Raw genomic sequence first — 16,604 nt, forward strand, 5'->3', positions numbered from 1 at the left:
TTGTCAATCAGACAAAGAGGTCAAGATCACTTAGAATGTAATGCCACTGAGATACTGCAAATTCTCATCATGAACTAGGCTTTAAAATATGCTGGGTTTAACAGTTAAAGGATAGCTACATGGAGGAGTTTGTTAACCAATAGTAAACACCACACATTGACTGTGAAGAAGTTGCATAAAATGTTTTTGGTAAACTTTGGAAAGGTGAAAACCCCTAAATATATTACAGGTGTTAAATAAATAGCATGGCTTATAATAGGCACATTTTGATAATTACACTATGTAACACAATTTTTGTTCCTGGGTAGTAAGTGTTATTTCCTAATTGCTTATGCCTCAAAAGTATAGAAAATGGCTATTATTCCCCACAAACTTTGCTTTTGTGACCAGGACAGTGATATTTTGAAATTTACCTATTTCCAATGAAAAAAACGGGTGAATTTGTGTCTTTTCGTTCAGATAAAGTCAGAAAAAAACAACATATGAATCCAAATTAACATGTATTTATACTAAAGTAATACAAAAATGACTACAAAAGATTTATAAGTGAGTAGTTTTTCGAGATTTACGATTATACTGTAAATCACTTTCACGAATCAGCCCCCAAATGTAGTCTCCCATCATGTTCTCGTTAAACTGTCCTTGGTAGCGAAGTTCAAAGTCCAGTATATCCTGGTGGAAGCACTCGCCTTGCTCCTCCGAGTACGCTCCCATGTTCTCCTTGAATTTATCAAGATGAGCATCAAGGATATGGACTTTGAGGGACATCCTACAGCCCATTGTGCCGTAGTTCTTCACCAGAGTCTCAACCAGCTCCACATAGTTTTCAGCCTTGTGATTGCCCAGGAAGCCCTGAACCACTGCGACAAAGCTGTTCAAGCTGCTTTCTCCTTACTAGTGAGCTTCTTGGGGAATTCATTGCTCTCCAGGATCTTCTTTATCTGTGGTCCGACGAAGACACCGGCTTTGACCTTTGCCTCAGACAGCTTAGGGAAGAAGTCTTGAAGGTACTTGAAGGCTGCCGCATCCTTATCTAGAGCTCTGACAAATTGTTTCATAAGGCCCAATTTGATGTGCAGTGGTGGCATCAGCACCTTCCGGGGGTCCACCAGTGGCTCCCACTTGACGTTGTTCCTCCCCACAGAGAACTCGGTCCGCTGTGGCCAGTCCCGCCTGTGGTAGTGCGCCTTGGTGTCCCTGCTGTCCCAAAGGCAAAGATAGCAGGGAAACTTGGTAAAACCGCCTTGGAGACCCATCAGGAATGCCACCATTTTGAAGTCTCCTATGACCTCCCAGCCGTACTCATCATACTTCAAGGCGTCCAGCAAGGTCTTGATGCTGTTGTAATCCTCTTTGAGGTGCACCGAGTGAGCCAGGGGAAGAGACAGGTACTTGTTACCATTATGGAGCAGCACGGCTTTGAGGCTCCTGGATGAGCTGTCAATGAAGAGGCGCCACTCATTCTGGTTACAGGCGATTCCGATTGCCTCGAACAGACTGGTCACATTGTGGCAGAAGCAGAGCCCATCTTGACGGGTGAAGAAGCTGGAAAAAGGTTGGTGACGCTTCCTCTGATCTGCGACTTGCACACTTTCATCCAACAAGTTCCATTGCTTGAGCCTAGATGTCAAAAGCTCGGCATTGGACTTGGTGAGACCAAGATCTCTAATCAAGTCGTTGAGGTCTTTTTGGTTGGGGTAGTATGGGTTTCTCTCCTCAGCTCCACCTCTGAAATTGTCATCTGGATCTACAACGTCTTCCTCGCTCTCTGACTTGCTGCTCTCTTCTAAAGACGGCTGCTCTCTCTCCGGAGGAGTGGGTACGGGGAGCTCATGGCAGTGTGGCACCAGGGTAATGGATGAAGGAAGGTCCAGATACGTGATAGCAGGTGCATTCTTGCCAGTCCGACGTTTGGAAGGGTCCACCATGCAGAAGTAGCAGTTGCTTGAGTGGTCAGTGGGTTCCCGACAAATTCTTGGGATAGCGAACTTCATGGCTCTCTTTTCCCCTCTGTACCATCCTACAAAAATACATTTATTTCACCCATGACTAATGTGTAAGAGATTCTCGCAACATTTTTCATATATGATATATTTTTTCAATAACATTGAAAATTGTAAAACATTTTAAAATTAAAAAATTACAATTTTAAAAATTTTAACAAACTTTATAATATAAAATTCCAAGCAACAATTGTCCATCTTACCTTCCAGAGTTTTTTTGCAGTGCTCGCAGGTGAAATGAGGTGCCCAGGGTTTGTTTTGATCCCCGACAGGCATGCCGAAATATGCCTTGTAGGCCTCATACATCTTAGCAGATGCTTCCACGGAGTACTTTTTCGCTCTTGTCTTGATAAATTGGCCGCAGACATAGCAAAATGCGTCTGCCGGATGCTTGCAGACTCTTGATGCCATCTCGGAAAAATGCAGATATATATCCACTTAGGCAGCTGGAACTAAACTGAACTGGTGGGCTTAAGGCCCCTGTATTTATACTACTATTTATATTACTGGAAAGTTCTAGAAAGTTCTAGAAGTTACTCCAAGTTTACTCAGCACTGAATCTATCTGGAATGTTCTGGAAAATAGGTACATTTCAAAATATCACTGTCCTGGTCACAAAATCAAAGTTTGTGGGGAATAATAGCCATTTTCTATACTTTTGAGGCATAAGCAATTAGGAAATAACACTTACTACCCAGGAACCAAAAAAAAAAAAAAAAAAAAAGAAATAAATTGTTACACGGTGTTATCAGTATTAATCAACACTTTCTTTCACTTACAGTATGTTGTGGCACTTACTGAAAAAAAGTGTGTTCATTCCCTTAAGTGAAGTGCAGCTCTGCTGAAAGCAATATTAAAAAATCAGCAGCTCAGCTCAAAGTTATTTGCACCTAACCTGTCAGCATTAAATAACAGGAAGTTTGGAAAAATAAGGATTTAACACTAATTAAAACAATTCCCAGGGGAGGACCAAGGAGTTAACCACTTGACTGCCTCTAACTTTACCAGGTATCTCCTCCAAGAGTGGTAATTGTTCCAGAGATTGACCTCTGTGCTACATTCACTTTGCCACACAATTGCGGTCGTTCTCTCCTGTTTCTACACTACAGTACAGTAACTTTGCACCGCTCGCTTCCATGTGGAAACCAAACCATTCAGTAGGCGATGCTGGACAGTACCAAATAAATGTTAGCGCTGGTATGGTATTGAAAAAGCGGTTCTAGTGTTAATGACATTTAACTTTTAGATATTCCACAAACACACACACACACACACACACACACACACACACACACACACACACACACACACACACAGATATAAATTCTAAGTAGTAAAACCTGTACTTAGTAGAAAATATATTTTATATAAGTGTGTGTGTGTGTTGGAAAGGTAACCAGACAAACAAGTAGCTAATGTACGGCGTAATTCATAATGTGCGAGATAACACGTGAATTCAATTCTCTTGATAACACGTGAATTCAATTCTCTTGATAACACGTGAATTCAATTCTCTTGATAACACGTGAATTCAATTCTCTTGATAACACGTGAATTCAATTCTCTTGATAACACGTGAATTCAATTCTCTTGATAACACGTGAATTCAATTCTCTTGATAACACGTGAATTCAATTCTCTTGATAACAAGTGAATTCATTTCTCTTGATAACACGCAAATTCATTTTTCTTGTTAAATGTTTTTATCTTCATGGCAACGCATGAAGCTCTCCTCATGATATTCAGAGTCGTTCTTTTCCTACTTAGTAAGGAGACATGGACAATTAAATATCTCCTCCCCTAAATAACTGTGAAATTAGTAATCTGCATTGGTACGGCCAATTTGTTTTCCTAAATCAGAACTGCATAGCAACGCATTTCCTGAAAAGTATGGCAGACACATTGTGAGGAAAACTGCCGTGACTTGTGCATGTAAAAGCTGCCAGTGAGTCTGCTGGACTTTCAAAATTATATAGTAGCAAGACAGATGTTTTACTTGTTGATACCTCAGAGAAGGCTTGACAAAGTGCTCCCTCCCTACATAATGTACATCGTAAATTACTGTGTACGAAGAAAGGCAGCAGACCAGTACAATAAAACCATGTCCATTCAACATAAACACATAGGAACATAGATTACTGTTACTAAGATAAACCCTGAACCCTGAACTAGAGTAATGGCAAATGGTCGTAAGATGTATAAAATAATACACTGAAGATGTCTAAATCAAAACAATGATGGTGAATCTGTGTGAAAATGATTTAGTCCAGAATTACCTATGTGACATAAACAGGTGGCTGTAGTAAACTGTGACTGCACAGATTAAACTACATTAAATAAACTACATCAAGCATGATATATTGCAGAGGCATGCTGTGCCATCTGGTGTACATAGTTCCGTCATGGGTTAATCCTCTAACATGAAAATGACCCAAACTGTGTTCTAAATTGCAGCCCTCCATGCACAAACATGTTATCTTGACACATCATCATACTGCCGTCAAGGTTGCCATGTGTTTGCCAGTGTTTGTTGTCTCTAAATCTCTCATTCTGACAGCAGCAAAGGAATTTTAAATCGGTTGTCAAATTCTTAAAACAACAAAAGATGACCTTGATGGGTTATTTTTTTCTTTTCTTTCTTTTTTTTTGTATGACAATTGAAAAATATTTATGCAACATTGTTTGGTTTGTTCATGATGCTACATTTGAAAATGGGGTTAGAAAATAATTCTAAATGCATGTCTTTTATATATGAAATTCTAAAAAAATTAAATAGAAGCACAACAGGGCACTCTATTCACATGACCTGATTATATGGATAATTGACAGGATTGTAGAGATATTTGTGAATGACTTCCAGTAAGAGGGAAATGAACAGTCGATCTGCTGGCAGTGCAATACTTGTTCTGCACACAACTGAGTTTATTATGGTGTAATGTTCATCAGGGTAAATATGACAGACATAATTTATTGAAATTTAGGTACACAGATTGGACATGCCCTACTGCTTAATTAAAAAATATATTTTTTGCCTACAGTAATGTCAGATATATTACAAAAAAAAAACCTGGTTTGACTCAGCATCAAGAGAGTTTTACTGGTGTTGATTACCATTTGCAGTATGACAAAGCGATGTATTAAATCTAAAGCTAAGTCAGCTTTTGAGTTTGCAGTTTCTGTTATGCAGCATCAGATCCAACAATTCCTGAAATTGAAGGTGCCGCAAAATAGGGGAGATATAATGCAGGGATGTTTTTCCTTTTGGGAGGGAACTGAAGATGCACTTTCCAGGAAACAAATGGACTTTGGCTGAAACAGAAGAATCAATGATTCTTTATTATTTATATAGTGTGTTTCACAGTAAATCACCCCAAAGCGCTTTGCATAGATACAAATATTGATACATATTAAAAGAAGTAGCAATAAGCAAATGAACAATAAAATAAAAAGAAGGGGCTGGAACCACACAAACACCTGCATTGGAAGCATAAAAACAACATGTATTGTGTAATTTATCAATTGAAGTATCTCCCCCAGTTATTCATGCATTTAGAACTGTACATGCCTTGTTAGTTGTTGTGGGTAGACCACAGGCTAGATTGCTTTTACATTTTAGAACTATAATAATGTATTCCAGTATCTGCAGCCTTTACCTTATATGAAAACCAGTGCAGGCACATACAGGGGGTGATTAATGCAAAAGTAAGTGAAAAATTGTAGTCAAATGCAATCCGAAATGGACATTACATAGCTAGGACTGAATAATAAAATAAAATGTCAGTGAAATATTGATATTAAATCAATGTAGTTATCATGTTCATCAGTGGAAACTTCATGGTCATTTTGCAGTTTTCCCATGATTTTCCCTTTGTCATAGTAACCATGATCAATTAAACTCCTGGTGCTCCATCCTGTGGATGAGATGTTGAATCAATGTCCTATTGTAAGTGACGCTGCATATAATGCACAGTTCACAGCCTACCTCTGTAAAGTGCTTTGTGATGGTGGTCCACTATTAAAGGTGCTATATAAAGATATTATTATATATTATTATTACAATACCTTTCTGGGCTTTATAATGCTTACCTATGCACTCACACACAGACACATAGTGAACCCTACTGGCCAGACACTGAGCCCTTTCAGGGCTGATCTCTGTTCTCTGAAATCGGTAGCCCGCCCACCTCTGCTCTGGATTGCTCATCGTAAAAGTGATTCTGACTTTAGCTTTGTGAGATCGGAGGACGCTCACATACCCCAGAACGTTTGTGCTGTGTGGGGACTCGCTGCGGTGAGGAGAAAAAAATAAATAACTGGACATTCCAAACATTAAATAACATTATGTGATTGATGCTAATGCTCAAATGCATACATCCACTGTAAATAAATTGTGTTTTGAACATAAACACAGTTCAACGAATGGACTCCTGTCGTAGTATAGTGTTACTGCCCTACCCAGGGTACTGACTCAACATCTCTCTTTTGTTTCTGACCAATGGTTGAAGTGGGCTGTATATACGGAAGCGTTCTAGTAACAATTAAAAAAAAAAAAAACGAAAAAATAAAAACTCCTATGTAGGACTTTTTATCTCCTACGTAGGACTTTCTGCCTTCCTCGTATGAGCACGGATGGAACATTCGAAATAACAGTGGAGGAAGCCCTGCATCTATTGTGAGTTTGTCAAGATTTCTTTCACAAGTTGAGGCAACCGGCGCTGCATTTATCGGTAAGTAGTTAAGAACATAAGAACATAAGAAAGTTTACAAACGAGAGGAGGCCATTCGGCCCATCTTGCTCGTTTGGTTGTTAGTAGCTTATTGATCCCAAAATCTCATCAAGCAGCTTCTTGAAGGATCCCAGGGTGTCAGCTTCAACAACATTACTGGGGAGTTGATTCCAGACCCTCACAATTCTCTGTGTAAAAAAGTGTCTCCTATTTTCTGTTCTGAATGCCCCTTTTTCTAAACTCCATTTGTGACCCCTGGTCCTTGTTTCTTTTTTCAGGCTGAAAAAGTCCCTTGGGTCGACACTGTCAATACCTTTTAGAATTTTGAATGCTTGAATTAGGTCGCCACGTAGTCTTCTTTGTTCAAGATTGTTTCACATTGAAATCCGTCATGTCAGACAATTACACAAGATGCGACAGTTGTTGCCAAGTTGTCTGTGATAGAGGATCGATAATAAATAGCCAATGTAAACATGAATGTGGCAACCGAGACTAAATTCAATCCTCGGAAGTGAGACTGTTGTAAAAAATGCGAAAACGATTTTCTGAAGAAACACCTTTATTGCACTGTGAACCGTTTTATTGTCTACTACTGTAAAAAAAATAATAATTTCGATTCAAGTTTTAAATCAGTTCATATATTTCCAACAAAAATATAATAGCGAGTAATTTGGATCTCACAATCAAATGTATTACATTCTTTAAACTCACGTTTCATTTATATGCCCATGGTGACACGTGTGACACTCAGAGCTTTGGTTGATTTTCCAGGTACAAGATTTATTTGTCTCATCTTTTTAATGAGACACTGGTAACATGTAATTACAAACTAAGCTCACATTTTCCCTTCCTTAACAAAATAGTACCGGTTATTTAAAAAAAAAAAAAAAAAAAAATTATATAAAAAATATATGATTTTAAATATTTACATTTAAAACACATAATATAAAACAATTACTCGTTTTTCTTTTCTTTAGCATATGCAATGCCCTTATCAGTACCAAACTATCAGGTGTAAGATTGGTTTTCTAGACGTTAGCTATATTTAGGATTATCATAATCATTATTATTGTTATACAATATACCGTCATCAATATAAAACATCGTGGCTTTAAGATGCACGTGGAAATAAACAGGGTCACGATTTATTCTTGCATTCTTAATAAAAACAATGACGTAGTCAGGGTATATAAAATGAATAAAAGTTATATCAATGTGAGGCAGCTTCCTCACAATGCATTATGTTTCTATTCAGAGGACAACATATAGACGTTGTTTTGAAAAAGCACCTTTGTAAACATTCATTGTGTGTGTGTGTGTGTGTGTGTGTGTGTGTGTGTGTGTGTGTATATATATATATATATATATATATATATATATATATATATATATATATATATATAATATATATTTACATTCATTGTAGACTATAATATTTTTTCTAACCAGGGCAGCTGTGTATATATACAACACCATTCATGCACTGAGGTGTCTGAGCTTCCATTTAACTACCAAAGATTCAAGCCGCGCAGACTTATGCGCTAGCTGTAGCGGCTGCTATTCTAGTTTCCATTTATTATCGCTAATAATTTTACTGGTAAAATCTTGGTATTAAATATTTTTTGTTATTACTGTTGCCTTTGTTGCTGTTATGATGTTTATTAATAATTACGTATGGAATTATTTGGGGCGGTATTGTCGGACGTGATAATTATAATCTGTGTGCAAAAACTGGCATGTATACTCTGCTAGAACACTGGCGTTAGTGTCCTGCAGAGCATTATATTGTACACCGTGAGTGTCCTGCATTATAGTTACATTGTATTATATTAGTATTCTGTGTGAGTGACCTGTGTTAGATTATACGACAAGGACACTGCTCTGAGTGGCCTGCATAGGGTAGTATTTTACTGCATGAGTGGACCGCAGTGTTGTAGTGTCCTGTACTGTGTTCAAAAGGCTGTTTTCAGAGTGCCGAATACTCTTAACTATTTTTTTGTTTGTTTGTTTGTTTTCATTAGTGTAGCCTACTTTAAAAATTATTTTTAATTCAAGTTTGTTTGGGTCATAAAATACACATATTTTGGATAAGAAAAGTGGTATTGCTAAGTATAATAGACTCCTATGCAGGACACTCGCAGTGGATAGAACCCTATCCAGGACACTCACGCAGTATAATAGAATTATATGCAGGACCCTCAAGCAGTATATAATTCTCTCCACTGCAGGAAACTCGCGGAGTATAATAGAATCATACCCGGGGCACTCACACAGTAATATAAGTATATAACACTTGCGGTGTATAATAGAATCATACCCGGGGCACTCGCACAGTAATATAAGTATATAACACTTGCGGTGTATAATAGAATCATACCCGGGGCAATCATGCAGTAATATAAGTATATAACACTCGCAGAGTATAATAGAATCATACCCGGGGCATTCATGCAGTAATATAAGTATATAACACTCGCAGAGTATAATAGAATCATACCCGGGGCACTCACGCAGTAATATAAGTATATAACACTCGTGGCGTATAATAGAATCATACCCGGGGCACTTACGCAGTAAGATAAGTATATAACACTTGCGGAGTATAATAGAATCATACCTGGGGCACTCACGTAGTAATATAAGTATATAACACTCGTGGCGTATAATAGAATCATACCCGGGGCACTTACGCAGTAAGATAAGTATATAACACTTGCGGAGTATAATAGAATCATACCTGGGGCACTCATGCAGTAATATAAGTATATAACACTCGCGGCGTATAATAGAATCATACCCGGGGCACTTATGCAGTAAGATAAGTATATAACACTTGCGGAGTATAATAGAATCATACCAGGGGCACTCACACAGTAATATAAGTATATAACACTCGTAGAGTATAATAGAATCATACCCGGGGCACTTACGCAGTAAGATAAGTATATAACACTTACAGAGTGTAATAGAATCATGCCAGGGGCACTCATTTAGTAATATAAGTATACAACACTCGCATCGTATAATAGAATCATAACCGGGGCACTCACACAGTAATATAAGTATATAACATTTGCGGCGTATAATAGAATCATACTCGGGGCACTCACACAGTAATATAAGTATATAACACTCGCAGAGTATAATAGAATCATACATGGGGCAATCACACAGTAATATACGTATATAACACTCGCAGAGTATAATAGAATCATACCCGGGGCACTCACACAGTAATATAAGTATATAACACTCACATCGTATAATAGAATCATACCCGGGGCACTCATGCAGTAATATAAGTATATAACACTTGCTTCGTATAATAGATTCATACCCGGGGCACTCACACAGTAATATAAGTATATAACACTTGCGGCGTATAATAGAATCATACCCGGGGCACTCATGCAGTAATATAAGTATATAACACTCGTGGCGTATAATAGAATCATACCCAGGGCACTCACACATTAATATAAGTATATAACACTCGCAGAGTATAATATAATCATACCCGGGACACTCACACAGTAATATAAGTATATAACACTCGCAGAGTATAATAGAGTCATACCCGGGGCACTCACGCAGTAATATAAGTATATAACACTCATGGCGTATAATAGAATCATACCCAGGGCACTCACGCAGTAATATAAGTATATAACACTTCCATCGTATAATAGATTCATACCCGGGGCACTCACACAGTAATATAAGTATATAACACTTGCATCGTATAATAGATTCATACCCGGGGCACTCACACAGTAATATAAGTATATAACACTTGTGGCGTATAATAGAATCATACCCGGGGCACTCATGCAGTAATATAAGTATATAACACTTGCGGCGTATAATAGAATCATATCCGGGGCACTCATGCAGTAATATAAGTATATAACACTCGTGGCGTATAATAGAATCATACCCAGGGCACTCACACAGTAATATAAGTATATAACACTCGCAGAGTATAATAGAGTCATACCCGGGGCACTCACGCAGTAATATAAGTATATAACACTTGCATCATATAATAGAGGCATACCCGGGGCACTCACGCAGTAATATAAGTATATGCTGGACACTCGCACGGCAGTGACCTAGCACAGTACAAGCCACTTACTACGGAAGCCCTGAACCCCCGAAATAAAAGCAAAAATAACTTATTACGTACCTACGTGATAGTCAAATTGATTCAACCCCTTCTCCCCTCAGTACTGGACCAGTGCTGACATGCCAGTAATAACTTGCTTATGTTCTTGCAGTATCTGCACCTCTTGTAGTTTCTGTAGATGTTTCATGTCAATGCAGTGTTGTACTAGTATGGTGGAAACAATGTTGCAAGATTGAAGAATCAATTACAGTCCAAACATGCATCTAAGTAGGTAAGTAGTAGGATTATTTGTTATTTAATCTGTAATATTATTAAGGACCACTGTATGTGCTGCTTCTACTAAATTGAATACTCAATTGATATCATAATTATGTTATGTAGACCTTTTATGATTTAGTTACGCATTTTGCAGTTATCAATATTTAAAAGTACTAATCTTGGACTACTCAATGTTCAGTGTTCATTTAGGTAAGGAAGTCCAAGACTAGTGCTAATCGGGGTCTGTGAAACCAGCCATTAAAGTATTCATGATTTAAGATTTGTTTATTTTAGTAGTTTTAAGTACTGTGTTTAATTACTGTGTCTGAATTTATAATGATGGAATTGGTGTGATTTTTTTATGTATTATGACAGACTGAAATTGTGTGTTTTATATGTGTTTTTTTATGTTTGTGTTGTCTGCTTGTCAGAGACTCTAATATAAAGCAAATTCCTGTGAAGGGTAATGACATATTGTGTAGGTGCTATGTTTGTCTCAGTGTTTTGTTTTATTTTTGTTCATACCGAAACAACCTAACCTTGTTCCAGCTCTACGTGAGCAGTAAAGGCTTAATTAATAAACAAAATAATGCAATAAGAGTAAAAAACGGACTAAATTATTGAAATCCATTATTTGAAATTTAAATTATTTTTCAATTTATTTTACAATCTAATGAAATACAGATATCATGAGTGACAAACTTTTATCATCCGGAGTCTGTTGTGGAGCGATTGAGAGAAGACAAGGTATAGTCTATAGTTTAATCTCATTTGATTTTCATGATTATTGAGAGACCTTTGTTATCTTTATAATAGATGGAAATGTAGGTCTAAATGGCTAAATAATGATAAATACTGCATCACCCAGTTTCAAGGAAGCTGATGCGTTTCATTTAAAAAGTAACTGTTCTGATGAATGTATAAAAATCAAATGAAAGGAAAAGAGTAAAAATTGACCTTGTAACCTTAATTTTAAACCTTCATTGTCACATTATTTTATTGTCTGTGTATTTGTGTTCCTTATTTTACAAAACTGCCCTATATTTTGTGTAGTTCTGTGCACATTCCGTGTAGAATACTGTGTCTCTCCAAAATATTCTAATACAGTGGCTGTGTTAAAATGAACACAAAAGGTGTGTCCTTAATCATACTCAGTAATGTGTAAAAAAAACAACACATTATGATCTGTTTTTAACACATTTGTTCTAAGAGTGTGGTAATGACTAATTGCAGAGTTTTTAATATTATAATAATATTTTTGTCCTTTTATGAAGGATTATTTGGTCATACATTGTTTTAATATTTTTGTCCTTGTTGTTCTTGAAGGTAGATGTTGAAACTGTCCTGGAAATTGACCACCCACCACTGACTAAATACATTGAAAAGTTAGGTGACAGAGTTGCACTGAGGAATTTCTGTGCTTCATCTCAGTAGTCTTTAAAGAAGAAAAGCACCAGACATATGCAGCTTTTTGAAGTCTTAAAGAGCAAACTAGCCAGAACTGACAAAGTTTCAGAAAACGAACCATTTACTAGTACAGATGAACGATTTGAATGCAAATGTCTGGGTAAATCAGAGCGAAAACCTACTCAACGAGTTGAGTTTGGATGGATCCATAACAAAAAACAAGTCAGAAAACGTCAGGGAGGTGGGACCCGTAAGATTGATGTATTACGGTCTGCTAAAAAAAAAAAAAAAAGATTTACTTGTGGTCTGAAAAGACATCTCTTTTCCAAATGGACAGTCTACAAAGGGTCTTATCAGTGAATTCAAATTCGACATTCTCGATTTTAAAGAAACAACTCCCGGGCAACATCACTGTTGCAGACTGTTATGATATTTTCAAAACAGTCATTGTGACATTTTACTTGCATACGGTTGATTGTGATAGCGATTCAGAGTGTGTGCCTGATGACAACCAGGGGACAGAATGCCAAAACATTGGTGCATCCACTGGTAGGGGAAACCCAGTGGCTTCAACATCAGCAGACAGTGTTGTTTGTACCACTGAAAGTATGCTCACCTCAACACATTCACAAAGTGATGAGGGCTCTGCATGCACAGTTTCAACTGAGCATCATCAACCTTCAGTGTCGACAGAGAGTCATATCCTTAGCAGTGCTATTGATGCAGTCGGTAATTTCGGAGATAACGATTTTATACTGGATGATCTTAAGTGATTCTGAAATTCAGTTAAATTTTGGGGTTACTTCTAACAGCACAAACAGTGACTTGGACGATACCATTCCTGTCACACCTGTTGAAATGACCATTCATCGTGGCCCAATAGCTTTCACTGAGATTTGCAGTAACTTCAAGGATCCCACCATCTTAAACAAACAAACATTGTGCACATTTTGCCAAATGGTGACATTGAAAAAGCACATGATTTGAGGGGTGTATTAAAAGATACACTGACAGAATTCTGGGAGGATTTCTATAGCAAATACACTGTTGAGAGGGACGTAAAGGTCTCATGTATTCGTCATAACTTAGGCCGAGAAGAATGGAAGGCCATAGGCAGAGTGCTTGCTTTTAGCTGGAAAGCCATTGCGTACTGGCCAATAAAGCTATCACAAACATTTATTCTTCACTGCCTCTTCCCATAACTTGTGATTCCCAGTGAGCAGCTACTTGATGACTTCTATGCTTTCATTGCTGTTCAAGATAAATAAATCTTTCAAAGCGCCCTTCTAGACTTTTCCAGTGTCGACTATGAAGCTATGATTGAAGTGCTAGGCACACACGACTGCCGGATCAGGGTCAAGGAGAGTAATATTCTAGCAGTCCTGCTAGAAATCTCACATAAGGAAATGGTCCAGACACCAATGTTTGTTTCTGATTGCTGGAAGGACATTTTGCAAGAGCTTTGTATTGCAAATGAGAGGCTGGATGGCATTTACTGTAAGCTAATTTCATCTAACAAAGGAGTTCTTAGCATGTTATTGTTGCCTGACTCTGTCAACGAGCATGGGAACGAGTTGTGCAAATTTCTGAAAAGGTATGCGAGAGAGTTGGATAACTGAAAGTTATGCCTCTTTCTTCGTTACTGCACTGGCTCGGATGTATTGAACATTGACAAAATCGCATTAGGGTTGGTACCAATGACGGACTTTGAACGAAGGCCAATTGGACACACCTGTGGGTGTTTGTTGCAGCTCGGAAACCAGTACGACAGCTTCATGGAATTCAGAAGTGAATTTGACAGAGTATTAGAGAGCAATATTTGGGTAATGGACTTCGCCTGAGTCAGATGCAGAATATGATTTATTTAAAGGGGAAAGTTGTTTTTTTGTGTGTGTTATATGTTCCCATAACTTGCTACAACCACTTTTTTACACTATTAAATTTCAGTCCACTGTTGTCTGTTTCCCCAGATGGCTTCACATGTACCCTTCAGAAGAACTTCAGAACTACATTTCCCATCACCCCATCATACATATGTGAGCAGGAGGATAATTAGAAATGTAGTTCTTAAGATCTTCTGATGGGTACATGTGAAGACATCTTGGAAACAAAACACTGTAGACTGCAATTTAATAGTGTAAAAAGTGGTGAAGATGTAAAAAAATAATAATAATTAAACATACCACACTTAAACAGTTATAGCAACATATGGGAATATGCAACACACACACACACACACACACACACACACACACACACACACACTGATTTCCTCTTTAATTTTAGACTGTCTAAGGAATCCTGTTATCCTGGCTTTAATCACAACCTAGCTTAATGTTAAAGGTATGGTTTGGAAATTATTTTTTGTTCAGAACATTGTTAGAGAGAAATAATGATTTATATTGCAACTTATGAAGTGTCTTTCATCATTGCTTTAAGTTTATGTTTAATAGAGATTTTAAATTGTTTATCAAAGAATGACAGTTGTCATTTATATAATGGTAACATATATGTAACGTTCGATATTTAAGTATTCTAATTGATTCTTGTTAAACTTGTAGGTCTTTTCGGAATGTTGTTGGAAAATGGTTTTTCATGTGTTTCACAATAGTTACAGGTTGTTAGAAAAGGTGCCTGTCAACACTGACACTGTTCATTTTATTTTACACTGTGTCCACTGCCTTTCCTAGTTTATCTGTAGCAAGCCAACGGTTTGTGGGTGTTCTTTAATTTACTTTCCATATACTGAACAGGGTTTATGGTTTAACATGTTCTATTTATTTATGTTTCAAGCGTACAACTGAATTATATACCTCTCACAATTCATTGAGGGTAATTCCGTTTTTTGTTTATTACAGCCAGAAATGTAGAAGAACTGTAATAATTTTGAAATTTAAAAACACTATTTTTGTCTTAGAGGTGGCTGTTAAAATAGGTAATTAAAAATATTATTGTTTAATGGATTTTAGTTTGTTTTCAATGTTATTGTCATGTAATACATAACAAAGTGTACAGCTAACAAATACATTTCCAGTTTTATTGATTAAACATTGTTTTATGGTCAAGACATTTGCTTTTCAGAAAGCAAAAAAATAAAATTGACAAAAAATGTCAACACTTTTTGAAGCAGAAGTCAGTGTTTTACTTTTATTGTATACAACTATTACAATTTTACAAGTTAAAATGTTTTTTATCTCGTAATTGTTTTTAGTTTATACTGTTGATTAGGATGTAGGAAAAACAATCTGACCAGTAAACAATCTGTTCATTTGTAAAAATTAGTCTGTGCTAATTTATAATAAAAGTATACAAATTCATGAACCACAACTATAACTTTTTTTGGGGGGGGGAATTGCTTTTGAAGCAACATTACGACTGGTCGTCCATGTGGTACACTGTGGTTCTTCGTTGGTCTTATTCGATGGCTGTTCCACAGATTCACAGTTGCACCCAACTCCGTCTGAAAGCACAACATGTTAATTTGTACCTGCCCAACCGAATAAATAGACCAGTAGGCAGACATCGAAAATAGGGTTAAGCGTAAAGTTGCACACTAATACTTTTTTTTTGCAGAAATTAGTAGTTCAAGGTGTCCCATTTAAGATTCTGAAGGGTGCCTTAAGGATTTTATTTAATTTAAGAAAATGAGATTTCTACTTAGTTATAAATCTTTCATAAAATGCTTATTTCAGATTTTACACAATATAGAACAAACACCTTAAAGTTATTTATGATTTTTATTTTTCTATTAACAATGTACATTTTTCTAATTTTAACTCATAGGTAATGGGATCTCATTTAGGGTGTAAAAATTAAGTTATACAGGTGCACTCCACTTATAACGGATTCGGTTAGAACAGACCTCCATTTACAATGCTGAAAAGGCAGGTCCCGACCACACAACGTGGGTTTCACTGGGGAATTACTCTGGTTAAAACTGACTAGTTTATAATGTATATTCTTTTTAAAATGTACAATTTTCTTATTACACACAGATCTTTTGATGGATATAATGTACATCCAGGACAGTAAATAAACATAAAATCGTGTGCGTTCAGTAGGCAGAGCGATACCTAATGTTTT

Source organism: Polyodon spathula, chromosome 4, assembly GCF_017654505.1.
Source record: "Polyodon spathula isolate WHYD16114869_AA chromosome 4, ASM1765450v1, whole genome shotgun sequence".
NCBI classification, from domain to species: Eukaryota; Metazoa; Chordata; class Actinopteri; order Acipenseriformes; family Polyodontidae; genus Polyodon; species Polyodon spathula.